Here is a 26,294-nt window from a genome sequence, read left to right on the forward strand (position 1 = left end):
GATGTGCCATATGACCACCAAACTTATCGCCCTCTGGGCATGCAGGGTTCTTCTACGTATTGTGCGTTGCCAACACCTTTAATGAAATCAAAGTTGATTGCGATGTACTGTTTCAAACACTTAAAAGCAAACTTTAATTCTTTCTCCAACTATTGTTATGAAGACTTTGGCTCCAAGTGGCTCCATAAGAGTCACAGGGCACCCTTGATTTTCTGTTGGAAATTTCCTAATCTTTTTGCCCAAAGAAATCTATGTGATCATCCTTTGTATAATGTGCCACAGGGCCCACTACTGAAACACATTTCACACTAGAGTAAAATCTGTAAATTGTATTACAGACATTTTTCAGAGACAATTTGTGGATATTGCAACCTAAAACTAAACAAGCACATCAAATGCAGTCAACCACTGGAAAAAAAACACCACTCTAGTGGGACTCGAACCCACAACCTTTGAATATTGGCATTATTTTCGCATCAAAACTTTAATCTTACAAACGGAGCGCTAAACTGCTTCCCATACTTGTGTTAGATAGTTCTATTGTTTCAGATTACCATAATTTCTCACAGACAAATTGTGGATATTTGGAAATACAATTTAATGCTTCAATTAAAATCTGTCAGATTAAGATCTGTCAATAGTATTACAGAAATTTTTCAGAGACAATTTGTGGATATTGCAACTTACAACTAAACAAGAACATCAAATGCAGTCAACCACTGGAAAAATAACAACACTGGTGGGACTCGAACCCACAACCTTTGAATGCCTTGTCAAGTGCTAGAAGTACAATACGCTATCCACTGCGCCAAAGAGCCTCGATACGTAGACAGAAAACGTCATGAAACCACCTATCTGACTCACGCATAATCCTTCGTACATAGATGTTTCAAATGCATTAGTCGTTTCTGTGTCCTATGTTTGTCTGCGTGTTCTTAATTAACATCAGTCAGAGGAAGGACAGTGGTCATAAAAAGCATATTGTGGCATGTGAAGTAAAGGAAATATAGTTATGTTTCTCTATGAGAAACGTATCCACACATTTTTTCGCAAACTTTACATGCAGACCGCGTGGCCTAATGGATAAGGCATCTGACTTCGGATCAGAAGATTGAGGGTTCGAGTCCCTTTGTGGTCGGAGTTGATGGAGGTTTGGTTTTGTTGTTCTTTAGAGTTCTTCCATATCAATGAATGTCAGGCAAGTGGAAACTAAGATTTCAACAGTTTCTTTCCATGTTACGTGTCACCCAAGATTTTTAGTCCCTCTTGGTATGAAAGGCAGACATGTCAAAACTAAGATTTCAAGTGTTTTTTTTTCAATGTGCCATATGATCACCGAATGTAACCCCATCTTGGCCTACACGGTACCTCTACGGATAGTGCGTTGTTGCGAGATTTGATTCAATCAAAGTTGTCTGCAATTTACTCTTTCAAAAACTTTTTTTTTTTTTTTTTTATTAGACCACATCACATACAATATAAAGAAAAACATATATATATAAGCAGAAAGTGCCGATAATAAATATAGCAGCATATGTATACATATATTCATCATTCCACTTATAAATATAGCAGCATATATGTGCAGATATTCATCATTCCACTTACAGAGAATGGAACAAGTTTTTCTACTTTGTATATATAAGTTATTGATGCGTCTAAAATTGCAATATAAAACATATACAACACAATTAGACCGGGATTACAGCAAAACTTCCCAGTCTATACCCCACAACGAGAAAAAGAAGAAAAACAAAAAAAACCCCAAAAAAACCCAAAAAAAACCACAAGAAAAAAAGAATCACCAACAAACCATCCATACAATACATTCAAACTGTCAAGCCAAGTTGATATAATCAGTATGTTTATACGTTATGTTATAAATTTGGGAGAATGTCAGGGTGCCGAGTCAGCCACGGTCTCCAGATGTTATGGAATTTCTGTAAACACTGGTGAGATAGAAAAAAGCCACGTTCCATCAAACATTGATGGCTGATTTGATTCACCACATGATCCAAAGAAATAGATAATGATTGTAGCCATTGTCTAGCTAAAATTATCTTCATGGCTAGCAAGCATTGTACTATAAAAGCCCTTTGGTTAAATCGAAATCCGTTTAAATCAAAATGTAGTAGGGCTCTTCGCATAGTAGGTGCTATGTTTTGATTTAAAGTATCAGAAATGAGCTTAAATATATCTTGCCAAATACTTTGGATCTGTGGGCATTCCCACCAGATATGGGAGAATGATCCTAAAGAAGAACGGCATCTCCAACAGAGAGGGGACGCATTATAATTAAATTTACACTGTTTCACCGGGGTTATATACCATCTCCACATTATCTTGTAATGCAGTTCAATCATGTTGAGGCAATGCGAAATTTTCTTAATTTCAAATAAACTACCAATCCATATATTTAAATCTATCAGACACTTTAAGTCTGATTGCCATGATTTTAATGCAATATGAACAAGGGGAGTTTCTATTTCTTCAAGCAGTATATACCACTTTTTTAGGCTTTTTAGAATAATTTCTGTAGAAAACATATCGCAGATCTTTTGACTCAAAATAGATGAGGACTGCACATACAAATGAGATCTAACATAGAAAGTTATCCTAAAGACATTGAAGGACTCCAGATTGCCGAATTCAAATTCCTCTGAGAGCTGAGAGAACGTTTTTGTTTTATCCTGTATCAAAATATCTATAATCCTTTTATTCCTATAGTTGGTCCAGTTTCTCAAATTTAATTGGGAGATATTATACTGGAGAGTTTCAAGCGGAGCTGTTGAAACTATTTTATTACGGAGGCCTAATCAAGGCTTAATATACTCCCAAAACTCCATAGAACTATGGAGAGTAATTGGTAGGTTATTTCTAATTGATTTAAGCTTAAAATGATGTAGCCAAAGTATGCATTCCAGATTTGAGAAGCCTGTCAACTCTTGCTCAATCACAAACCAATCTAACAACGGGAGCCTGACCGGAATCATTTGAAGAAGATATAACCATTTGGGGACTATATAGGATCTAATGACATTCATTCTACCAAGCCAAGAAATAAAAAGGCCTTTCCACTCTTTAATTTGCTTAATCAATTCATCTCGTAATTTACTAAAGTTAACTTCTATAATTTCCGAAATCTTGATTGGGATTACAACCCCCAGGTAGTCGATTTTATCGGTCGCCCAAGAGAATTCGAAGGATTCCTCAATGCTAGTTTTTGATGAAGCCGAGATATTCATCATTACAGCTTGTGTTTTTGTGATATTCAATTTATAATTCGAGAAGCTGCTAAATAAATTAATTTCGGCCATCAAATGATCAACTGAATTTAACGGATCATACAGAGATAGTAATATGTCATCCGCGTATAGACAAAGTTTATTTTCCAAATCACCAATTCTTATTCCTTTAATGCTTTTATTGAGTCTAATTCTCGAAGCTAATGGTTCTAATGTGAGAATATATAGCAAAGGTGCCAATGGGCAACCTTGTCGAGTCCCGTTATTTAATCTAAAACGTTCCGATTTAAAGCCTTGACCAACTACCATTGCGGTTGGTGTTGTATACAACGCCATAACAGCTCGAATAAAGCCTTCACCAAAGCCATAAGACCTCAATGTCTGTTCTAAGAAGGTCCAGTTAACCCGGTCAAAGGCCTTTTCCGCGTCCAAAGCCAAGAGGATTGATGGAATTTCATGAGTGGTTACATATTCTACTATGTCAATAATCTTACGGACATTATCACTAGATTGTCTTCCTTTTATAAAGCCAGACTGATCTCTACAAATTAACTGTGGGCACAATGGTTTTAAACGGGCAGCTAGTATTGAAGAGTATATTTTAGTATCCAAATTAATCAAAGAGATTGGCCTATAATCGGCACTCTTTCCCAGCTTTAGGTATAGGAAGAATAATAGCCTCCAACATGCCATTAGGAAAGGACTTATTTGCGCTGATTTCGTTGAACATACTTGTTAGGTGCGGAACTATCAATTTGGACAGTTTTTTATAAAACAGTGCTGTATATCCGTCGGGACCAGGAGCTTTACGTACTTTTAGTTTTTTTATCGCTACATTTACTTCACTCTCCAAAAAGGGAGCGTCCAATTGTTCTATCAATGTATCAGTCAACTTCGGCAATCTGGAGTCCTGCAGATATTGTCTCATCTGTGCATCATCTTGGGATTGACCTACAATATTATACAGGGATGTATAAAACTTACCAAAAGATGTCCCAATATTATCAGGACTAGAAATATATTTATCCCCATCTATAAGTTTAAGAATTCGATTTTTTAAATTTCTATTTTTTAATTGGTTGGTAAGCTGTTTCTCTGCCCGGTTCCCAGCGTAGTAGAATTTTTGCTTTAACTTAATCAAATTATAATTTGCTTTACTTATTAAATGGTCCTCAATTTCTTTTTTGATTTTAATCATATTCATAATGTCTTGTTCTCCATGAGATTGACCGCACTTCCTTTTTAAATTACTCAATGAAATATATAGATCAGACAATTTTTCTTTTCCTTTTTTCCTATTATATGCATCTTTTTTAATTAAATATCCTCTCAAGACACATTTATAAGCGCACCAGATATTACCCAGACTCATATTATGCGTCAAATTCTCAAGAAAAAACTGAGTGGTCGTCTGGGAAATGTAATCAAGAGAATCCTTACAGCCTAATGATGATTCATTTATCCAAGGGCGTAAAGTCAAATGAAATTTCTTTTCTATTTCCAGACAAACTGGATCATGATCTGTCCAGGCTGCATTTCCTATACTAATGCGCTTACAATCTGAAATCACGTTCGCTGTAGTTAATATAAGATCTATACGTGAAAAAGTCTTATGTCGACCCGAAAAAAAGGTATAATCTTTGTCTGCCGGTCTCAACGTCCTCCAAATGTCATAGAGTTTATATTTACCAAGAGTAATACTGAAAGCATTTGATAAATTAACTTGATTTCTGTTAGGAGTTCTACCTCGGGGACTGGGAGTGTCCAATACTGCATCAGGAGCACAATTAAAGTCCCCCATACACAAAAAGGTTCCCTGGGTATATTTCTGAATTTTTTGTAGTGTGCCATTTAAGAAATGGTTCTGTTTATAATTAGGTGCATATATATTCAAAATAGAAAATAATCTCTCGTCTAATTTACACACTATGAAAACATATCTAGCGTGAGAATCCTTCTGCTTATAGATCAACTCAACTTTAATTTTATTTGAGATTAGGATAGCTACACCTCGCTTTTTCCTGCTAGGTAACGATGAATGTTCAAGCACCATATATCTTTTATTGTTCAGTCTGTAGATATCTGCATTTTTCAAATGTGTTTCTTGGACGCAACATATGTCTATATGATGATTATTTATATAATTGAATAGCGAATATCTGTTATGAGGCAGATTTAAACCTTGAACATTCAACAAAATAATCTTAAATAGATCTTCCATGTTTCGGATGGTTATTATAACTAACATAAACCTGATAAGGCTTGACACCCTCACAATCCATACATCCTACATCCACACACAAATAACACAATTTACAAAAATTAATGGAAGCCCAAATACTATCCAAACATCGGAGAAAAAACCCAACATTCTCCCAGGATATAGTAACTCCACCTTGTTGAGGAGCTATATGGGAACTAATCTATATTGAGGAAAGAATAATAAATAGACCAAATGGGTGAGGGGGAAAAAAACAAACAAAAAAAACCCGAAAAAATAAAATAAACAAAAAAAAAAAAAACTAGTGTATTTGGCAGTTAATCATATTAATCTTGTCTATGCCAAAATTAATCCTAAGTGATCAATAAAGATATCTTAGGGAAATAAGATCCCGTAAAAATATAAAAGATTTAAGTTATAAGTATAATTATGTGTTAAGTGGCATATATCGTGAAATTAGAAACACCATACTCCAAATGGTAAAATGCTTTATATCTAATTAAATTTTTTTTTAAAACTAAGTGTGGATTAAATTATATCATTATTGCATATGTACATACCCTTCAAATCCATTAATTCACCAATACCTGTAGTTTAATAATAGCACAAGTGAATATTCCTCCTACACTCCTTCAAAAACCATATAATATGAGATTACACCTATATAATTTTGTATAAATAACACACACTAAAAAAAAAAAAAAAAAATCCCCCCCCAGAAGTCGCGCATCCGCGAGATTATTATTGCAAACCATGTACTACATTTCCTTTAAGCCAACTCCTAGCTTCATCAACCGTTGATAGCTTAACTGGTTGATGCTGAGCGGACATAATAAACAATTTTACTGGGAATCCCCACGAGTATCTAATATTTTGCTCTCTCAAAATCTTGGTCACTTCTTTAAATTCAAATCTCTTTTGTCTAGTAAATAGAGAGAGATCTTGAAAGAACATTAAGTTTTGAAATTTATCTACTTTCGGAACATATTTACTTGTTGCCAATAATATTTTGTATCGTATAAAGAAAGTTGAGAAGCGAATAATTATATCTCTGGGTTTTCCTTCAGCAAGATTCTTTGGTTTTAACGTTCTGTGTACACGTTCAAATCACGGATGCCCATATCTAAAAACAATTCTTTCAAATACGTTCTGATAGAGTCCTGCTTAATATCCTCCGAAATGCCATGTATCCTTAAGTTCTTCCTGCGTGTGCGATCCTCGGCGTCATTTAATTTTTGTTCCAGGTTTCTTATGATGTTCTCTTTATGGTTAAGGTCATCTTTAATTGATTTTAACTCTAATTCAAGAAACTCATTCTTTTGCATAATTAGATTGAAACATTCTTGCGTTTTTTTAAATTCACTTTTCCACTCCATGTTCACTTTCATGAGTTCATCTTTAAATGAGTTCAGCTGAGATTCCATACATAATTGCAAATATTCTTTGGTAATCATTTGAGTAGATTGTGCTGCAGGACTTAAAGAGTGTCTTCCAATTTCATCAATAGTGGAATCAGATAAGCACACAGATTCCTCCATTTTCCTATGAACCTGGGGTGAAAATAGCATAGAAATCTTTTTTTCTTTTTTTTGGTCTAGATCTCTTTTCTCTCTTTTTTTTGATTTTGGATCCTCTCTTTTTGACGCCATCGTGTCCTCTTTATTATTGTAAATATCGAAATAAACAAATAAAAAGATTATGACTATATTTTTTTTCTTTTTCTTTTTTACTTTTTTTTTCCTGTCCTTTTCCTTTTTTTTTTTTTTTTTCTTTCTTTTTTTTTCTTCTTATAACCACAGTTCAAGTATTGAGTGATAATCAAAATTTTATAAATTCATTAGTGAAGTATGTGTCAAAATTCATTAGTGAAGTATGTGTCAAAATATGAATCAAAATATATGATCCCAAAATCAATAATTTATATATAGACCATGATCCACTAGTTGATTAGAATCACAGAGACAAATCAAATTTCACCTCCTTCCAAGCTTGATTAGATTAAGGTGTCCTATTCCAGCATAATTATAATAATTAATAATTTAAATTAGATTTCAACATGATTAGAAGACGCAAGCCGTATCACGTAGTGGAGATAAACTGGATCAGTTAATTCCATCCAAATCTGAATTCATGTGTATAGATAATGGGTTGATAACATAATTGATAGCATGATTGATAGCATGATTGGTAAAGTTGAATTCATATAAAGGGATCAATTTTCTTACTCCTGTGTAGCTTGATTAAATTATAAAGTCTGTTTTCCAACATGATTAAGTTATAAAGTCTGTTTCCAACATGATTATAGTACTTTCAATATATTAGTATAATCATACATTTTTTCCCTTTTCCTTTTCTTTTTTCAATGGAAATATCCCTAGATCTGTTACCAAATTAGAATCTCCTCCACCATCATGATTGTAATATAGACAGGTTCCAAAAAATAATTCCAATCTTGATCCAAAAATAAATAAATAAATAAATAAATAAATAAATAGAAAGTACTTTTGACGATTTCCAGGAACTCTGAAGATCCCACTCGGACACCTGCCACAGCTCCTCAGGATCAAAAATCTGTAGTGCGTTTCCCCGCCAAATATTAGATTTCTCTCGGTCTCATTCCAGCTTCCAGCATAACGGCAACATAGCCGAGTCCTTCAATATGGAGCATCAATCGGTAGCTGCCACACCTCAGGATGTTCTCCCGGGGTTGCTGCAACTGAAGAACTTCCAAGGAAGCCGGGGGAAGAAACAGTACGCTAGCCACACGCTGAGAGTTTGCAGCAAGATCGTCAGGCATACCGGGGAGGCAGATCGCAGGACGCCATCACCTGAAGTTCATCCCGCACGCTCCAACGATCCACCCCGTGAGGGTCTCACGTCATCACACCACCGTCCAGTTTTTTTTTATCTTCTTTTTCCAACTATTGTTATGAAGACTTTGGCTCAAAGCGGCTCCATAAGAGTCACAGGCACCCTTGATTTTCTGTTGTACACTTCCTAATCTCTTTCCCCCAAGACAGCTATTGGAAAGTATCTACACCTGGGTCGTTATTTTCACCTCTTTCGGTATGTCTTGTCTCCAAAGTGCGGAATAAGACTCTCGCGTTCCGTCCAGACCTCGTGGCTTAATGGGTAAGGTGTCTGACTTTGGATTGGAAGATTGCAAATTTGAGTTGTCTTGAGGTTGCTGGTGGTTTAGATCCCCAGGTTACTGTTCTTTTGAGTCTAGAGATTGTACATTGCTGTCTTATGTTATGAAATCAATGTCTTCTGCAATGTACTCTTTCAACGCTTAAATTCAATCTTGGATTTTTTCTCAAAAAATTGTTGAATTAAACGAAGCTCAAAGCACAAAAAGAGATGACTGTCAGAAGTGGGATTTGAAGCCACACCTCCACATGGAGACCAGAAGACCCTCACAGAGAGAAGATAGCATTCTTGAGTCTGGCACCTTAGACCACTCGGCCATCCTGACAAGCTACTGCTGCTACGAAAGAAGATATTTTTTTTACATGGTTTCAAGGCAAGGGACTAGCTCTTAGGGGACCTTTTGCCACTGCATTGGTTTAAAGTGGCTTCATTAGAGTCACAGGGTAAGCAGACTTGAGATCCTGCATGTGAAGGCTAAGATTTCACATGTGTTTTTTGATGTGCCATATGTCCACCAAACATATCGCCCCCTGGGCATGCAGGGTTCTTCTACGTATTGTGCGTTGCCAACACCTTTAATGAAATCAAAGTTGATTGCGATGTACTGTTTCAAACACTTAAAGGCAAACTTTAATTCTATCTCCAACTATTGTTATGAAGACTTTGGCTCCAAGTGGCTCCATAAGAGTCACAGGGCACCCTTGATTTTCTGTTGTACATTTCCTAATCTTTTTGCCCAAAGAAATCTATGTGATCATCCTTTGTATAATGTGCCACAGGGCCCACTACTGAAACACATTTCACACTAGAGTAAAATCTGTAAATTGTATTACAGACATTTTTCAGAGACAATTTGTGGATATTGCAACCTAAAACTAAACAAGCACATCAAATGCAGTCAACCACTGGAAAAAAAACACCACTCTAGTGGGACTCGAACCCACAACCTTTGAATATTGGCATTATTTTCGCATCAAAACTTTAATCTTACAAACGGAGCGCTAAACTGCTTTCCACACTTGTGTTAGATAGTTCTATTGTTTCAGATTACCATAATTTCTCACAAACAAATTGTGGATATTTGGAAATACAATTTAATGCTTCAATTAAAATCTGTCAGATTAAGATCTGTCAATAGTATTACAGAAATTTTTCAGAGACAATTTGTGGATATTGCAACTTACAACTAAACAAGAACATCAAATGCAGTCAACCACTGGAGAAACAACAACTCAGGTGGGACTCGAACCCACAACCTTTGAATGCCTTGCTCAAGTGCTAGAAGTCCAATGCGCTATCCATTGCGCCACAGAGCCTAGACATGTAGTCAGAAAACGTCATGAATCCACCTATCTGACTCACGCATAATCCTTCGTACATAGATGTTTCAAATGCATTAGTCGTTTCTGTGTCCTATGTTTGTCTGCGTGTTCTTAATTAACATCAGTCAGAGGAAGGACAGTGGTCATAAAAAGCATATTGTGCCATGTGAAGTAAAGGAAATATAGTTATGTTTCTCTATGAGAAACGTATCCACACATTTTTTTCTCAAACTTTACATGCAGACTGCGTGGCCTAATGGATAAGGCATCTGACTTCGGATCAGAAGATTGAGGGTTCGAGTCCCTTCATGGTTGGAGTTGCTGGAGGTTTGGTTCTGTTGTTCTTAAAAGTTCTTCGATATCAATGAATGTCAGGGAAGTGGAAACTAAGATTTCAATAGTTTCTTTCCATGTTACGTGTCACCCAAGATCTTTAGTCCCTCTTGGTATGAAAGGCAGACATGTCAAAACAAGGCAGACATGTCAAAACTAAGATTTCAAGTGTTTTTTTTCAATGTGCCATATGATCACCGAATGTAACCCCATCTTGGCCTACACGGTACCTCTACGGATAGTGCGTTGTTGCGAGATTTGATTCAATCAAAGTTGTCTGCAATTTACTCTTTCAAAAACTTTCAGCAAACATGAATTCTTTTTCCAACTATTGTTATGAAGACTTTGGCTCAAAGCGGCTCCATAAGAGTCACAGGCACCCTTGATTTTCTGTTGTACACTTCCTAATCTCTTTCCCCCAAGAAATCTATGTGACAGCTATTGGAAAGTATCCGACCTGGGTCGTTATTTTCAACTCTTTCGGTATGTCTTGTCTCCAAAGTGCGGAATAAGACTATCGCTTTCTGTCCAGACCTCGTGGCTTAATGGGTACGGTGTCTGATTTTGGATTGGAAGATTGCGGATTTGAGTTGTCTTGGGGTTGCTGATGGTTTAGATTAGACTTGTGCATTCGTCTTCGGGCGAACATGAAAACGAGCACGAAGAGGCCGGTTTTTTGTTCGTTCCGAAGGAACGTAGAACAGAATACAGTGCCGGCAAACCGTAGGCGAAGACGAAGACTCACAATCACGAAGAATCTTCGTTTTTGCCGCGCAACCGCCAAAATTTCAAACAGGAGTGAGCTGATCCTCGTCTGTCCAATCAGCTCACTCTTGTGACGTAACGCTAAGGGTCTCGTCCAATGCCTGTGCTGCTGTTTTTTGAATTCTGAAGGCGCCTTTATAAGACCAGAGCTTGCCTGAGAGATCCATTCATTTTTCGCTGTGACTGCTTTGGCAACACTGCTGTGCTGCATCCGAGCGTTACAGAGAGAGATTGTTCTGTTCTGTGTGAGACTGGTAAGCCTTAGCCTGCCATTTCTCACTGTGTACTTCAGCCTCACTTCAGTGCTACTTAATTAATATATTTAATAATAATAATTTGATTAATTTAATTTTTTTAAAATTAATTTGTCATCAACTTTAGTGTAAGTGCTGTTGAGTTGACAGTGCACCCAGTGCCTCAGTGGCACTGGGGTGCCCTTGCCCTGGGCTGGCACTAGTGCCTATTGCCTGTCCTGCTTAAATAAATTAAATAGAATTTATAAATTACAATTTAATAGAATCTATAATTTAATAGTTCATTATAATATTATATATATATATATATTTGTCAGTCATATATATATATATATACTATAGTATACTAGTGTAGAGTGTACTGTAGACATTCATCTACTAGTGTCTAATTTAAAATCAGTAATATTAATTAATATAATTAATAATTGAATTCATTATAAAATTATATATATATTTGTCAGTTATAGTTAGTAATAGTATACTAGTGTAGAGTGTACTGTAGACATTCAGAACATCTACTAGTGTCTAATCTAAAATCAGTAATATCAATAATTCTCTAATTCTTTCTTATCTTAATAGTTAATTAAATTAGCTATAAATAAAAGTAATAATATTAATTAATTACTACTAGCGTATAGTTCAGCTAATCTTATTAGTACTGGTGCTGCAGCTCTATAGTTTGTGCTTTGTTTTAGCAACAGTAAGAGACCAAGTCAATTTTTCTTAATTAATCTTTCATTTTATTTCATTTGTTTTGCTCACCTCAGTCCATCAGTGAAGTGAACTTGTTGGGCTAGTGAGTGCAGCCGCATAAGTGCTGTGTTTTTTTTTGATCAGCAAGCAGTGACGTTAACTGTTTTGCAAAGATTTTCTCATTTATTTTACATTTTATTTCAATTTTATTAAAAGTACCCTTAGTGTTTTGCTCACCTCAGTCCATCAGTGAAGTGAACTTGTTGGGCTAGTGAGTGCAGCAAGCAGTGAAGATAACCGTTTTGCTGTGACATTTTATTTTATTTCTAATTCTTTTCAAGAAAAATTGACTGTGACGAGCTGTACTAAGCAAAGCTTCAAGCTACTAGCTGTAGTACTAAAATAATTCTAATCTTCTTTAATCTTAATCTATAATATATTATAAATAATAATATTCTAATTCATAATCTATAATATAAGTAATTCTAATTCTAAATTCTAATTCATAATCTATATTCTTCTATCTATAATACATAATATATAAGTAAATTAGTTCTAATCTATTAATATTATATAACTTAATATTAATTAATAAATCATATACTGAATCTGATTTAACCTCACTTTAGCTTAGTGGGTTTGAGAGCGTCTGCCTAGAGGTAGACTTATAGTAAGGAAATATAGCTTTAGGCTAGCATAGTGGTAGGCTAAGCTCTTAGGCCCGTGTAAATTCAAATTAAAAATAAAATACTGCTAGTTATTAAATAGTTAATCTTGAGTTAATAATTTCAATAACTTTAGGATTTTGGCAGATTGCACACAGCACAGTGCAGTAGTGCATAGTTTTACTTTTTAAGCAGTAGCACTGAAGAGAACTTCCTCTAATTTTTTTGTCTTTAATTCGTTTTTCCTTTTTTTTATTTTTATTTTTTTATTTTTTTTTTTATAGTTTTTTAAACACTACACTACACTACACTACACTACACACACAACACAAAATTTGAAATGGATCCTCCTTTTGGGACTAAGGAGGGACAAGCTCCATCTACCACCACCACCACCACCACCAGCACCACCACCAGCACCACCACCAGCTCTAAGATGCAGCCTTTGCGTCAGTCTAGTCGGCCAAGTAGGCCAAGCTCTCGCTTATCATTTGGGGAAGCATTGCTTGAAGGATCATCAAGTAAAGGAAAGGCACCAAAAGCAGGCAGTAGTAGTGCGGCTAGGCCCACAAGCTCTATGGTTTTTTACGGAAAGCCTAAAGCACCAGAAGCACGTTCAAAGTTAAAAGGTAGCACAAGTAGTACCAGCCCAGTGACTAAAAAGAAGTGCCTTTTGCCCCAAGCAGCATCTTCCCCATCCACCAGCAGCATGCAAGGTACCAAGCAGAGCCAAATTAGCAGCAAGACTCAGAGGGGTCCCAAACCAAAGCGATCTCATTCCTTTGTAGGGAAAACCACCACCACCACCACCCCCGCCTCTACCACCACTAGTGCTGCGCCTACTGTTCCCACTGGTACCGCCACGCCATGTCCTCCTAGTACCTCTAGCAAGCCACCAAGTCCTTACAAAATTTTTGTAAAGACAGTTAGAGAGAGGGCTACACATAGTGGAACTCCACCTAGCGAGGTAGCAGAGGAGCCTGAGACTGAGAGGCCAAGTGCAGAGTCTATTCTTCCTGCTCGCACTACTACTAGTCACGAGTCTCACGACGATATCAGTCTTAGCTCCAGCCTAGCAGGAATTCCATTCGATCTGGCTAATGAAGAGCTAGACTATGAGCCAGAGGAAGTAGAGGAGATGAGTGGTCAGGAATCAGATTCCTCAGGGAGCAGTGTCCAAATGACTAGTGCACAATTTTCCCCTGAGCCTCCACCTTCTCCGCTACGATCATCACCATCACCACCACCAGCAGCAGCAGCAAAACCTAGCAAATCTAAAGCAATTAGCAGTCCCACTATGGCCAGTACTGTTACCACCAGTCCCACCACCACTAGTTCTGCCTCTGTTCATCCACCCCGAGCAGTAAGAGCAGCACCCAAGGCACACTCCAAGGCTATGCGCGCCCCAATTTGGGAGCACTTTGAAAATGTTGAAGAAGGGCGCTATGGAAAGTGCAAACATTGTGGGAAGCTAATAAGCAGAGGGAAAGTGTCTGGCCATTTTACCAGTGCTAGCATGAAGCATCACCTCAGCACTCAACACAACGCTGTGCTATTGGGGAAAGATGCAGAGGTAAAACTTAGTGCAGGCAGCATAGCTGGTGGCCGTGGAAAAACCCCAACAGCTTCTTCTTCTGAGCCAATAGCAGCAGCAGCAGCAGCAGCAGCAACTAGTGCTGGCAGCCAGAGACCAAGGCAGGTTGGAGCACTGCATGCCCAGCCCACCCTGGAAGAATTTGGGGCATTCCACTCCAAGAGAACGATGCCCAAACAGCAGGCCAATAAAGTAACGCGACTTATTGGTCAGTTCATTGCTGTTGGAGGGGCATCCTTCTCCATGATTGAAGGGGAGCCTTTCAAACAATTGATGGCGGCTGTGGCTCCACAATACACAGTTCCGTCACGTTCCACTTTCAGCAGGAACATTGTCCCCTCGCTGTATCGGTCCTGTGTTGCAGCAGTGAAAGAGGAGCTTTCCAAGGCTGCTGGTCAGTGTGTTCATTTCACTACAGATTTGTGGAGTGCACCTAGCGCCCAGCATGCCTTTCTTTCTTTGACAGCACACTGGTGGCAGCCCGGTGTGTCTAAGGAAGTTGCTGCAGCAGGCTACCGATCATTCCTTCTCCATGCAGAAGTGATGGATGAAAAGCACACTTCCCAAAATATTCTGCATGCGATTAGGAAAATGTTTAGCCTTTGGGTGGGAGCAGAGGCGGGCACCAATGTTGAAGTTGGTTTTGTGGTAACTGACGGAGGTGCCAATATGGTGAAAGCGCTGCGAGATGGTCATATTGTTGGTGTGCGCTGTGCAGCCCACATCATCCATCTTGTAGTGAAGGCAGCAATGTCAGAAGGAACTAATGTGGCAGCAGTAGTTCTGTCCCGCTGCAGAAAGATCGCTGGGCACTTTCACCATAGTGTTAAGGCTAGCCAACTTTTGAGGGAAGAGCAAGAGAGGTCAGGTCTTCCCGTACACTGCCTACGTCAGGATGTCAGTACACGGTGGAACTCCACGTTAGACATGCTAGAGAGGATTTTGGAGCAGCAGAGGGCAATCCATAATCTTGCCTCAGAGCACAATATTGGGATTACCTCTCCATTGAATAGGGAGGATTGGACAGTGATCGCCCAGCTAGTGGCAGTCCTTAAACCATTCAGGGATGCCACAGAAAATTTAAGCTCAAACACTGCCAGTCTGGCCCAGGTAATCCCAGTGTTCTCCCATCTAGGCAGCAAGATGGATGTGTTCCTTGGAAACCGTGAGGCTGTTCAAGGTGGCACTCTACATCCTGACGTAGCAGCCATAGTCAGGAAGCTGAAGGATCTGCTAAAAGTACACCTTCGCAAGCGAATGGAAGAGAGTCCCGAAATGATGCTAGCGTGCCTTTGTGATCCAAGAATTAAGGGAAAGCTAGCTTTGAAATTCAATGTTCTCAGTAGCTACCGGGAGCAATTGGTCAACAAGGTGCGTGACTGGCAGCGTAAAATGGGAATGCTGTCCGAGGAGGGTGAGGTGCAGGAGGAGGAAGAGATGATGTGGTCTGCTACCCCTAGCAGCAGCATCAGCAGCAGTGCCACAAGCAGCACAACACAGCTGAGTGGAGCAGCTGCGTTTTGGGAAGAGGCACTTGGCAGTATAGTTGGACCATCTGACAGAGCTAGCAGCAGAAAGGAGAGTAGTGCTGCTGAAATGGTCAAACTTTACCTCTGTGAAGTTCCTTCTGCTCCTAATGTTGATCCTCTTAGCTACTGGGATGAAAAGAAGAGTGTGTGGCCTGCACTCTCATGGGTTGCGCAGCAGCTTCTATCATGTCCGCCAACCACTGTTCAAAGTGAGCGCGTGTTTTCTATGACTGGAAACATACTGAGTCCACAGCGCTCACGCATGGCACCTCATCTGATGGAGCAGATTGCCTTTCTTAAATTCAATCTGCCCAAATTGGGTTACCCAGCTCTTAGCTTGGAAAGTTACATTTTTTCTCTCTAATGTTTAAGGTAGTTTCTCCCCCTGGTTGCACTTGCTGCGGTGTGGCAATGCCTGCTACCTCCGCTGGTGTAGCCAATTTACGCTAGGGCCTAGTGTCTGAGCTCTGTAAGTCCGCTCCCAAACGCCTAGGACTGACAGTCTTTGGATGCTTTGCCCTGGGGTGAAACAGGTGAGTGGGTCGTCAATTGCCCACTCATTCACCTTTTTCCGTTTCCAACGCTGCTGCTGGTGGTGGTGCCAGTATCTTTTGCCAGTTCGCTTCCTGGCTGAAATCATGCCTCAGATGTCCCTAATGGAAAGGGTAGTTTCTCCCCCCTGGTTGCACTTGCTGCGGTGTGGCAACGCCTGCTACCTCCGCCGGTGTAGCTAGCTTATGCTAGGGCCTTGTGTCTGAGTTCTGTAGGTCTGCTCCCAAACGCCAAGGACTGACAGTGCTTGGATGCTTTGCCCTGGGGTGAAACAGGTGAGCGGGTCGTCAATTGCCCACTCATTCGCCTTTCCCAATTCTGCTGCTGCTGGTGGTGGTGCCAGTGTCTCTCTTCAATGCCAGTTCGCTTCCTGGCTAGTGTCATGCCTCGAATGTCCCTGATGGTAAGGGTAGTTTCTCCCCCCTGGTTGCACTTGCTGCGGTGTGGCAACGCCTGCTACCTCCGCCGGTGTAGCCAGCTTACGCTAGGGCCTTGTGTCTGAGTTCTGTAGGTCTGCTCCCAAACGCCAAGGACTGACAGTGCTTGGATGCTTTGCCCTGGGGTGAAACAGGTGAGCGGGTCGTCAATTGCCCACTCATTCGCCTTTTCCAATGCTGCTGCTGCTGGTGGTGGTGCCAGTGTCTCTTCTCTGCCAGTTCGCTTCCTGGCTAGTGTCATGCCTCAAATGTCCCTTATGGTAAGGGCAGTTTCTCCCCCCTGGTTGCACTTGCTGCGGTGTGGCAACGCCTGCTACCTCCGCCAATGTAGCCAGCTTACGCTAGGGCCTTGTGTCTGAGCTCTGGAAGTCCGCTCCCAAACGCCAAGGACTGACAGTGTTTGGATGCTTTGCTCTGGGGTGAAACAGGTGAGTGGGTCGCCAATTGCCCACTCATTCGCCTTTCCCAATTCTGCTGCTGCTGCTGCTGGTGGTGGTGCCAGTGTCTCTTCGATGCCAGTTCGCTTCCTGGCTAGTGTCATGAATCAAATGTCCCTAATGGTAAGGGCAGTTTCTCCCCCCTGGCTGCCTCTGTCTGCGGTGTGGCAACGCCTGCTACCTCCGCCGGAGTGGCCAGCTTACGCTAGGGCCTAGTGTCTGAGCTCTGGAAGTCTGCTGCCAAACGTCTAAGACTGACAGTCTTTGGGTGCTTTGCCCTGGGGTGAAACAGGTGAGTGGGTCGCCAATTGCCCACTCATTCGCCTTTCCCATTTTTCAATGCTGCTGCTGGTGGTGGTGGTGGTGCCAGCATCTCTTCTCTGCCAGTTCGCTTCCTGGCTAGAGTCATGCCCAAAATGTCCCTAATTGTAAGGGCAGTTTCTCCCCCCTGGCTGCCTCTGTCTGCGGTGTGGCAACGCCTGCTACCTCCGCCGGAGTGGCCAGCTTACGCTAGGGCCTTGTGTCTGAGCTCTGGAAGTCTGCTGCCAAACGTCTAAGACTGACAGTGTTTGGGTGCTTTGCCCTGGGGTGAAACAGGTGAGTGGGTCGCCAATTGCCCACTCATTCGCCTTTTCAATGCTGCTGCTGGTGGTGGTGCCAGCATCTCTTCTCTGCCAGTTCGCTTCCTGGCTAGAGTCATGCCCAAAATGTCCCTAATGGTAAGGGCAGTTTCTCCCCCCTGGCTGCCTCTGTTTGCGGTGTGGCAACGCCTGCTACCTCCGCCGGAGTGGCCAGCTTACGCTAGGGCCTTGTGTCTGAGCTCTGGAAGTCTGCTGCCAAACGTCTAAGACTGACAGTGTTTGGGTGCTTTGCCCTGGGGTGAAACAGGTGAGCGGGTCGCCAATTGCCCACTCATTTGCCTTTCCCATTTCCTTTTCCATTTCATTATTTTCCTTCTGATACACAACCAACCAAACATAACACACACAATAACACATATAACACATATAACACACAGTGACATCACACATAACACACATACACACACACTTACAATGCACAAAACACAAGGACCTTTTCCTTGTTATTTGCCCTGGCCTTCACTCACTAATAGCATTACATTAACACTATAACTCACACTTCACCCTATAACATTTTTCCATCCACATACCTGCCAACAGACCCAACTTTTTCAGGGACAGTCCTGCTTTTTTCCAGTCCTGTCCCATCTAATTTAGCTAAACTAGGTATGCAAAATGCAAATACACATAGGTAGTTATAGCTCGGTAGGTAACGCTACTATAAACATTTAATAAATATAATCAAGTACTAAATAATAAATCTAACTTTAAAATACATTTAAATAAACCCCTATTTTTTTTAAAAAAAAAACATTAAAATTAAATTATTATTATTTAGACATAATCCATCTTTAACCAAACCAGTGCACTGCTACTAATCTTAAACATAACCGTACATTAACCCTAAGCTATTTTTTAGTTCTTGTCCAACATTTTTCCATCAGCATACCTGCCAACACACCCAAGATTTTGGTGGACAGTCCTGCTATTTTCCAGTCCTGTCCAATAAGTAAGTTGGGTTGTTGCAAAGTATGCCATTGTAAATAGGTAGCAAATGTTAGGCATGTAAAGTGGTCCAAAATCAATTTAAAAATGTAAAATATTCCCTATTCTTTTATTAAACATCTATGGACAGTACACCTCGGTATGTGTGTGCAACTCTATTGGTCGTTTCGGCAGGGGGCTCGCCTGCCATCAACGAATGAAGTGCATTCTGCAGTTCTGCAATTCACTCGTTGATGCCAGACCAGCCCCCTGCCGAAACGACCAATAGAGCTGCACACACGTACCTTCACGGCAGCTGCTGCTGCTGTGATGTGTTATTAACCCCGTATTAACCCCTGCTAGGCAACCAGGAGGAAAACGAAGATTAAACGAGCACGAAGAATGTCCGCGAATATTCGCCCGAAGAGAAGACAGGAACGGGCGAATATTCGCGGAATACGAAGATTTTTTTTTCCCCGAAGACGAGCACGAAGACGAACACGAAGAGCCCCCTGGTGCCCAAGTCTAGTTTAGATCCCCAGGTTACTGTGTTTTGAGTCTAGAGATTGTACATTGCTGTCTTATGTTATGAAATCAATGTCTTCTGCAATGTACTCTTTCAACGGTTAAATTCAATCTTGGATTCTTTCTCAAAAAATTGTTGAATTAAACGAAGCTCAAAGCACAAAAAGAGATGACTGTCAGAAGTGGGTTTTGAACCCACGCCTCCACATGGAGACGAGAAGACCCTCACAAAGAGAATATAGCATTACTTGAATCTGGCGCCTTAGACCACTCGGCCATCCTGACAAGCTACTGCTGCTACGAAAGAAGATATTTTTTTTACATGGTTTCAAGGCAAGGGACTAGCTCTTAGGGGACCTTTTGCCACTGCATTGGTTTAAAGTGGCTTCATTAGAGTCACAGGGTAAGCAGACTTGAGATCCTGCATGTGAAGGCTAAGATTTCACATGTGTTTTTTGATGTGCCATATGTCCACCAAACTTATCGCCCCCTGGGCATGCAGGGTTCTTCTACGTATTGTGCGTTGCCACCACCTTTAATGAAATCAAAGTTGATTGCGATGTACTGTTTCAAACACTTAAAGGCAAACTTTAATTCTATCTCCAACTATTGTTATGAAGACTTTGGCTCCAAGTGGCTCCATAAGAGTCACAGGGCACCCTTGATTTTCTGTTGTACATTTCCTAATCTTTTTGCCCAAAGAAATCTATGTGATCATCCTTTGTATAATGTGCCACAGGGCCCACTACTGAAACACATTTCACACTAGAGTAAAATCTGTAAATTGTATTACAGACATTTTTCAGAGACAATTTGTGGATATTGCAACCTAAAACTAAACAAGCACATCAAATGCAGTCAACCACTGGAAAAAAAACACCACTCTAGTGGGACTCGAACCCACAACCTTTGAATATTGGCATTATTTTCGCATCAAAACTTTAATCTTACAAACGGAGCGCTAAACTGCTTTCCACACTTGTGTTAGATAGTTCTATTGTTTCAGATTACCATAATTTCTCACAAACAAATTGTGGATATTTGGAAATACAATTTAATGCTTCAATTAAAATCTGTCAGATTAAGATCTGTCAATAGTATTACAGAAATTTTTCAGAGACAATTTGTGGATATTGCAACTTACAACTAAACAAGAACATCAAATGCAGTCAACCACTGGAAAAACAACAACTCAGGTGGGACTCGAACCCACAACCTTTGAATGCCTTGCTCAAGTGCTAGAAGTCCAATGCGCTATCCATTGCGCCACAGAGCCTAGATATGAAGTCAGAAAACGTCATGAATCCACCTATCTGACTCACGCATAATCCTTCGTACATAGATGTTTCAAATGCATTAGTCGTTTCTGTGTCCTATGTTTGTCTGCGTGTTCTTAATTAACATCAGTCAGAGGAAGGACAGTGGTCATAAAAAGCATATTGTGCCATGTGAAGTAAAGGAAATATAGTTATGTTTCTCTATGAGAAACGTATCCACACATTTTTTTCTCAAACTTTACATGCAGACTGCGTGGCCTAATGGATAAGGCATCTGACTTCGGATCAGAAGATTGAGGGTTCGAGTCCCTTCATGGTTGGAGTTGCTGGAGGTTTGGTTCTGTTGTTCTTAAAAGTTCTTCGATATCAATGAATGTCAGGGAAGTGGAAACTAAGATTTCAATAGTTTCTTTCCATGTTACGTGTCACCCAAGATCTTTAGTCCCTCTTGGTATGAAAGGCAGACATGTCAAAACTAAGATTTCAAGTGTTTTTTTTCAATGTGCCATATGATCACCGAATGTAACCCCATCTTGGCCTACACGGTACCTCTACGGATAGTGCGTTGTTGCGAGATTTTATTCAATCAAAGTTGTCTGCAATTTACTCTTTCAAAAACTTTTTTTTTTTTTTTTTTTTATTAGACCACATCACATACAATATAAAGAAAAACATATATATAAGCAGAAAGTGCCGATAATAAATATAGCAGCATATGTATACATATATTCATCATTCCACTTATAAATATAGCAGCATATATGTGCAGATATTCATCATTCCACTTACAGAGAATGGAACAAGTTTTTCTACTTTGTATATATACGTTATTGATGCGTCTAAAATTGCAATATAAAACATATACAACACAATTAGACCGGGATTACAGCAAAACTTCCCAGTCTATACCCCACAACGAGAAAAAGAAGAAAAACAAAAAAAACCCCCAAAAAACCAAAAAAAAACACAAGAAAAAAAGAATCACCAACAAACCATCCATACAATACATTCAAACTGTCAAGCCAAGTTGATATAATCAGTATGTTTATACGTTATGTTATAAATTTGGGAGAATGTCAGGGTGCCGAGTCAGCCACGGTCTCCAGATGTTATGGAATTTCTGTAAACACTGGTGAGATAGAAAAAAGCCACGTTCCATCAAACATTGATGGCTGATTTGATTCACCACATGATACAAAGAAATAGATAATGATTGTAGCCATTGTCTAGCTAAAATTATCTTCATGGCTAGCAAGCATTGTACTATAAAAGCCCTTTGGTTAAATCGAAATCCGTTTAAATCAAAATGTAGTAGGGCTCTTCGCATAGTAGGTGCTATGTTTTGATTTAAAGTATCAGAAATGAGCTTAAATATATCTTGCCAAATACTTTGGATCTGTGGGCATTCCCACCAGATATGGGAGAATGATCCTAAAGAAGAACGGCATCTCCAACAGAGAGGGGACGCATTATAATAAAATTTACACTGTGTCACCGGGGTTATATACCATCTCCACATTATCTTGTAATGCAGTTCAATCATGTTGAGGCAATGCAAAATTTTATTAATTTCAAATAAACTACCAATCCATATATTTAAATCTATCAGACACTTTAAGTCTGATTGCCATGATTTTAATGCAATATGAACAAGGGGAGTTTCTATTTCTTCAAGCAGTATATACCACTTTTTTAGGCTTTTTAGAATAATTTCTGTAGAAAACATATCGCAGATCTTTTGACTCAAAATAGATGAGGACTGCACATACAAATGAGATCTAACATAGAAAGTTATCCTAAAGACATTGAAGGACTCCAGATTGCCGAATTCAAATTCCTCTGAGAGCTGAGAGAACGTTTTTGTTTTATCCTGTATCAAAATATCTATAATCCTTTTATTCCTATAGTTGGTCCAGTTTCTCAAATTTAATTGGGAGATATTATACTGGAGAGTTTCAAGCGGAGCTGTTGAAACTATTTTATTACGGAGGCCTAATCAAGGCTTAATATACTCCCAAAACTCCATAGAACTATGGAGAGTAATTGGTAGGTTATTTCTAATTGATTTAAGCTTAAAATGATGTAGCCAAAGTATGCATTCCAGATTTGAGAAGCCTGTCAGCTCTTGCTCAATCACAAACCAATCTAACAACGGGAGCCTGACCGGAATCATTTGAAGAAGATATAACCATTTGGGGACTATATAGGATCTAATGACATTCATTCTACCAAGCCAAGAAATAAAAAGGCCTTTCCACTCTTTAATTTGCTTAATCAATTCATCTCGTAATTTACTAAAGTTAACTTCTATAATTTCCGAAATCTTGATTGGGATTACAACCCCCAGGTAGTCGATTTTATCGGTCGCCCAAGAGAATTCGAAGGATTCCTCAATGCTAGTTTTTGATGAAGCCGAGATATTCATCATTACAGCTTGTGTTTTTGTGATATTCAATTTATAATTCGAGAAGCTGCTAAATAAATTAATTTCGGCCATCAAATGATCAACTGAATTTAACGGATCATACAGAGATAGTAATATGTCATCCGCGTATAGACAAAGTTTATTTTCCAAATCACCAATTCTTATTCCTTTAATGCTTTTATTGAGTCTAATTCTCGAAGCTAATGGTTCTAATGTGAGAATATATAGCAAAGGTGCCAATGGGCAACCTTGTCGAGTCCCGTTATTTAATCTAAAACGTTCAGATTTAAAGCCTTGACCAACTACCATTGCGGTTGGTGTTGTATACAACGCCATAACAGCTCGAATAAAGCCTTCACCAAAGCCATAAGACCTCAATGTCTGTTCTAAGAAGGTCCAGTTAACCCGGTCAAAGGCCTTTTCCGCGTCCAAAGCCAAGAGGATTGATGGAATTTCATGAGTGGTTACATATTCTACTATGTCAATAATCTTACGGACATTATCACTAGATTGTCTTCCTTTTATAAAGCCAGACTGATCTCTACAAATTAACTGTGGGCACAATGGTTTTAAACGGGCAGCTAGTATTGAAGAGTATATTTTAGTATCCAAATTAATCAAAGAGATTGGCCTATAATCGGACACTTTCAAGCACTCTTTCCCAGCTTTAGGTATAGGAAGAATAATAGCCTCCAACATGCCATTAGGAAAGGACTTATTTGCGCTGATTTCGTTGAACATACTTGTTAGGTGCGGAACTATCAATTTGGACAGTTTTTTATAAAACAGTGCTGTATATCCGTCGGGACCAGGAGCTTTACGTACTTTTAGTTTTTTTATCGCTACATTTACTTCACTCTCCAAAAAGGGAGCGTCCAATTGTTCTATCAATGTATCAGTCAACTTCGGCAATCTGGAGTCCTGCAGATATTGTCTCATCTGTACATCATCTTGGGATTGACCTACAATATTATACAGGGAAGTATCAAACTTACCAAAAGATGTCCCAATATTATCAGGACTAGAAATATATTTATCCCCATCTATAAGTTTAAGAATTCGATTTTTTAAATTTCTATTTTTTAATTGGTTGGTAAGCTGTTTCTCTGCCCGGTTCCCAGCGTAGTAGAATTTTTGCTTTAACTTAATCAAATTATAATTTGCTTTACTTATTAAACGGTCCTCAATTTCTTTTTTGATTTTAATCATATTCATAATGTCTTGTTCTCCATGAGATTGACCGCACTTCCTTTTTAAATTACTCAATGAAATATATAGATCAGACAATTTTTCTTTTCCTTTTTTCCTATTATATGCATCTTTTTTAATTAAATATCCTCTCAAGACACATTTATAAGCGCACCAGATATTACCCAGACTCATATTATGCGTCAAATTCTCAAGAAAAAACTGAGTGGTCGTCTGGGAAATGTAATCAAGAGAATCCTTACAGCCTAATGATGATTCATTTATCCAAGGGCGTAAAGTCAAATGAAATTTCTTTTCTATTTCCAGACAAACTGGATCATGATCTGTCCAGGCTGCATTTCCTATACTAATGCGCTTACAATCTGAAATCACGTTCGCTGTAGTTAATATAAGATCTATACGTGAAAAAGTCTTATGTCGACCCGAAAAAAAGGTATAATCTTTGTCTGCCGGTCTCAACGTCCTCCAAATGTCATAGAGTTTATATTTACCAAGAGTAATACTGAAAGCATTAGATAAATTAACTTGATTTCTGTTAGGAGTTCTACCTCGGGGACTGGGAGTGTCCAATACTGCATCAGGAGCACAATTAAAGTCCCCCATACACAAAAAGGTTCCCTGGGTATATTTCTGAATTTTTTGTAGTGTGCCATTTAAGAAATGGTTCTGTTTATAATTAGGTGCATATATATTCAAAATAGAAAATAATCTCTCGTCTAATTTACACACTATGAAAACATATCTAGCGTGAGAATCCTTCTGCTTATAGATCAACTCAACTTTAATTTTATTTGAGATTAGGATAGCTACACCTCGCTTTTTCCTGCTAGGTAACGATGAATGTTCAAGCACCATATATCTTTTATTGTTCAGTCTGTAGATATCTGCATTTTTCAAATGTGTTTCTTGGACGCAACATATGTCTATATGATGATTATTTATATAATTGAATAGCGAATATCTTTTATGAGGCAGATTTAAACCTTGAACATTCAACAAAATAATCTTAAATAGATCTTCCATGTTTCGGATGGTTATTATAACTAACATAAACCTGATAAGGCTTGACACCCTCACAATCCATACATCCTACATCCACACACAAATAACACAATTTACAAAAATTAATGGAAGCCCAAATACTATCCAAACATCGGAGAAAAAACCCAACATTCTCCCAGGACATAGTAACTCCACCTTGTTGAGGAGCTATACGGGAACTAATCTATATTGAGGAAAGAATAATAAATAGACCAAATGGGTGAGGGGGAAAAAAAAAAACAAAAAAAAAACGAAAAAAAATAAAATAAACAAAAAAAAAAAAACTAGTGTATTTGGCAGTTAATCATATTAATCTTGTCTATGCCAAAATTAATCCTAAGTGATCAATAAAGATATCTTAGGGAAATAAGATCCCGTAAAAATATAAAAGATTTAAATTATAAGTATAATTATGTGTTAAGTGGCATATATCGTGAAATTAGACACACCATACTCCAAATGGTAAAATGCTTTATATCTAATTAAAATTTTTTTTAAAACTAACTGTGGATTAAATTATATCATTATTGCATATGTACATACCCTTCAAATCCATTAATTCACCAATACCTGTAGTTTAATAATAGCACAAGTGAATATTCCTCCTACACTCCTTCAAAAACCATATAATATGAGATTACACCTATATAATTTTGTATAAATAACACACACTAAAAAAAAAAAAAAAAATCCCCCCCCAGAAGTCGCGCATCCGCGAGATTATTATTGCAAACCATGTACTACATTTCCTTTAAGCCAACTCCTAGCTTCATCAACCGTTGATAGCTTAACTGGTTGATGCTGAGCGGACATAATAAACAATTTTACTGGGAATCCCCACGAGTATCTAATATTTTGCTCTCTCAAAATCTTGGTCACTTCTTTAAATTCAAATCTCTTTTGTCTAGTAAATAGAGAGAGATCTTGAAAGAACATTAAGTTTTGAAATTCATCTACTTTCGGAACATATTTACTTGTTGCCAATAATATTTTGTATCGTATAAAGAAAGTTGAGAAGCGAATAATTATATCTCTGGGTTTTCCTTCAGCAAGAT

At 38.8% G+C, this 26,294-nt stretch overlaps 5 non-coding genes across 5 annotated transcripts; 1 reads left to right on the forward strand and 4 right to left on the reverse strand.

Moving 5' to 3' along the window:
- Positions 1-1,065: 1,065 nt before the first annotated feature.
- On the forward strand, positions 1,066-1,138 carry TRNAR-UCG (transfer RNA arginine (anticodon UCG)). Its single transcript has one exon. It is a non-coding gene; the product is annotated as a tRNA-Arg (tRNA).
- A 7,693-nt stretch (positions 1,139-8,831) lies between these two features.
- TRNAL-CAA (transfer RNA leucine (anticodon CAA)) lies at positions 8,832-8,941 on the reverse strand. Its single transcript has 2 exons — positions 8,904-8,941; positions 8,832-8,877 (listed from the first exon to the last, which is right to left on the reverse strand). It is a non-coding gene; the product is annotated as a tRNA-Leu (tRNA).
- A 903-nt stretch (positions 8,942-9,844) lies between these two features.
- On the reverse strand, positions 9,845-9,932 carry TRNAR-UCU (transfer RNA arginine (anticodon UCU)). Its single transcript is given in 2 exon segments — positions 9,845-9,880; positions 9,896-9,932. It is a non-coding gene; the product is annotated as a tRNA-Arg (tRNA).
- A 9,529-nt stretch (positions 9,933-19,461) lies between these two features.
- Positions 19,462-19,572, reverse strand: TRNAL-CAA (transfer RNA leucine (anticodon CAA)). Its single transcript has 2 exons — positions 19,535-19,572; positions 19,462-19,496 (listed from the first exon to the last, which is right to left on the reverse strand). It is a non-coding gene; the product is annotated as a tRNA-Leu (tRNA).
- A 903-nt stretch (positions 19,573-20,475) lies between these two features.
- On the reverse strand, positions 20,476-20,563 carry TRNAR-UCU (transfer RNA arginine (anticodon UCU)). Its single transcript is given in 2 exon segments — positions 20,476-20,511; positions 20,527-20,563. It is a non-coding gene; the product is annotated as a tRNA-Arg (tRNA).
- Between the last annotated feature and the right edge of the window lie 5,731 nt (positions 20,564-26,294).

This window comes from Sceloporus occidentalis, unplaced genomic scaffold (assembly GCF_023333645.1).
Source record: "Sceloporus occidentalis isolate IW3139 unplaced genomic scaffold, rSceOcc1.0.p SCAF_102, whole genome shotgun sequence".
Lineage (NCBI taxonomy): Eukaryota > Metazoa > Chordata > Lepidosauria > Squamata > Phrynosomatidae > Sceloporus > Sceloporus occidentalis.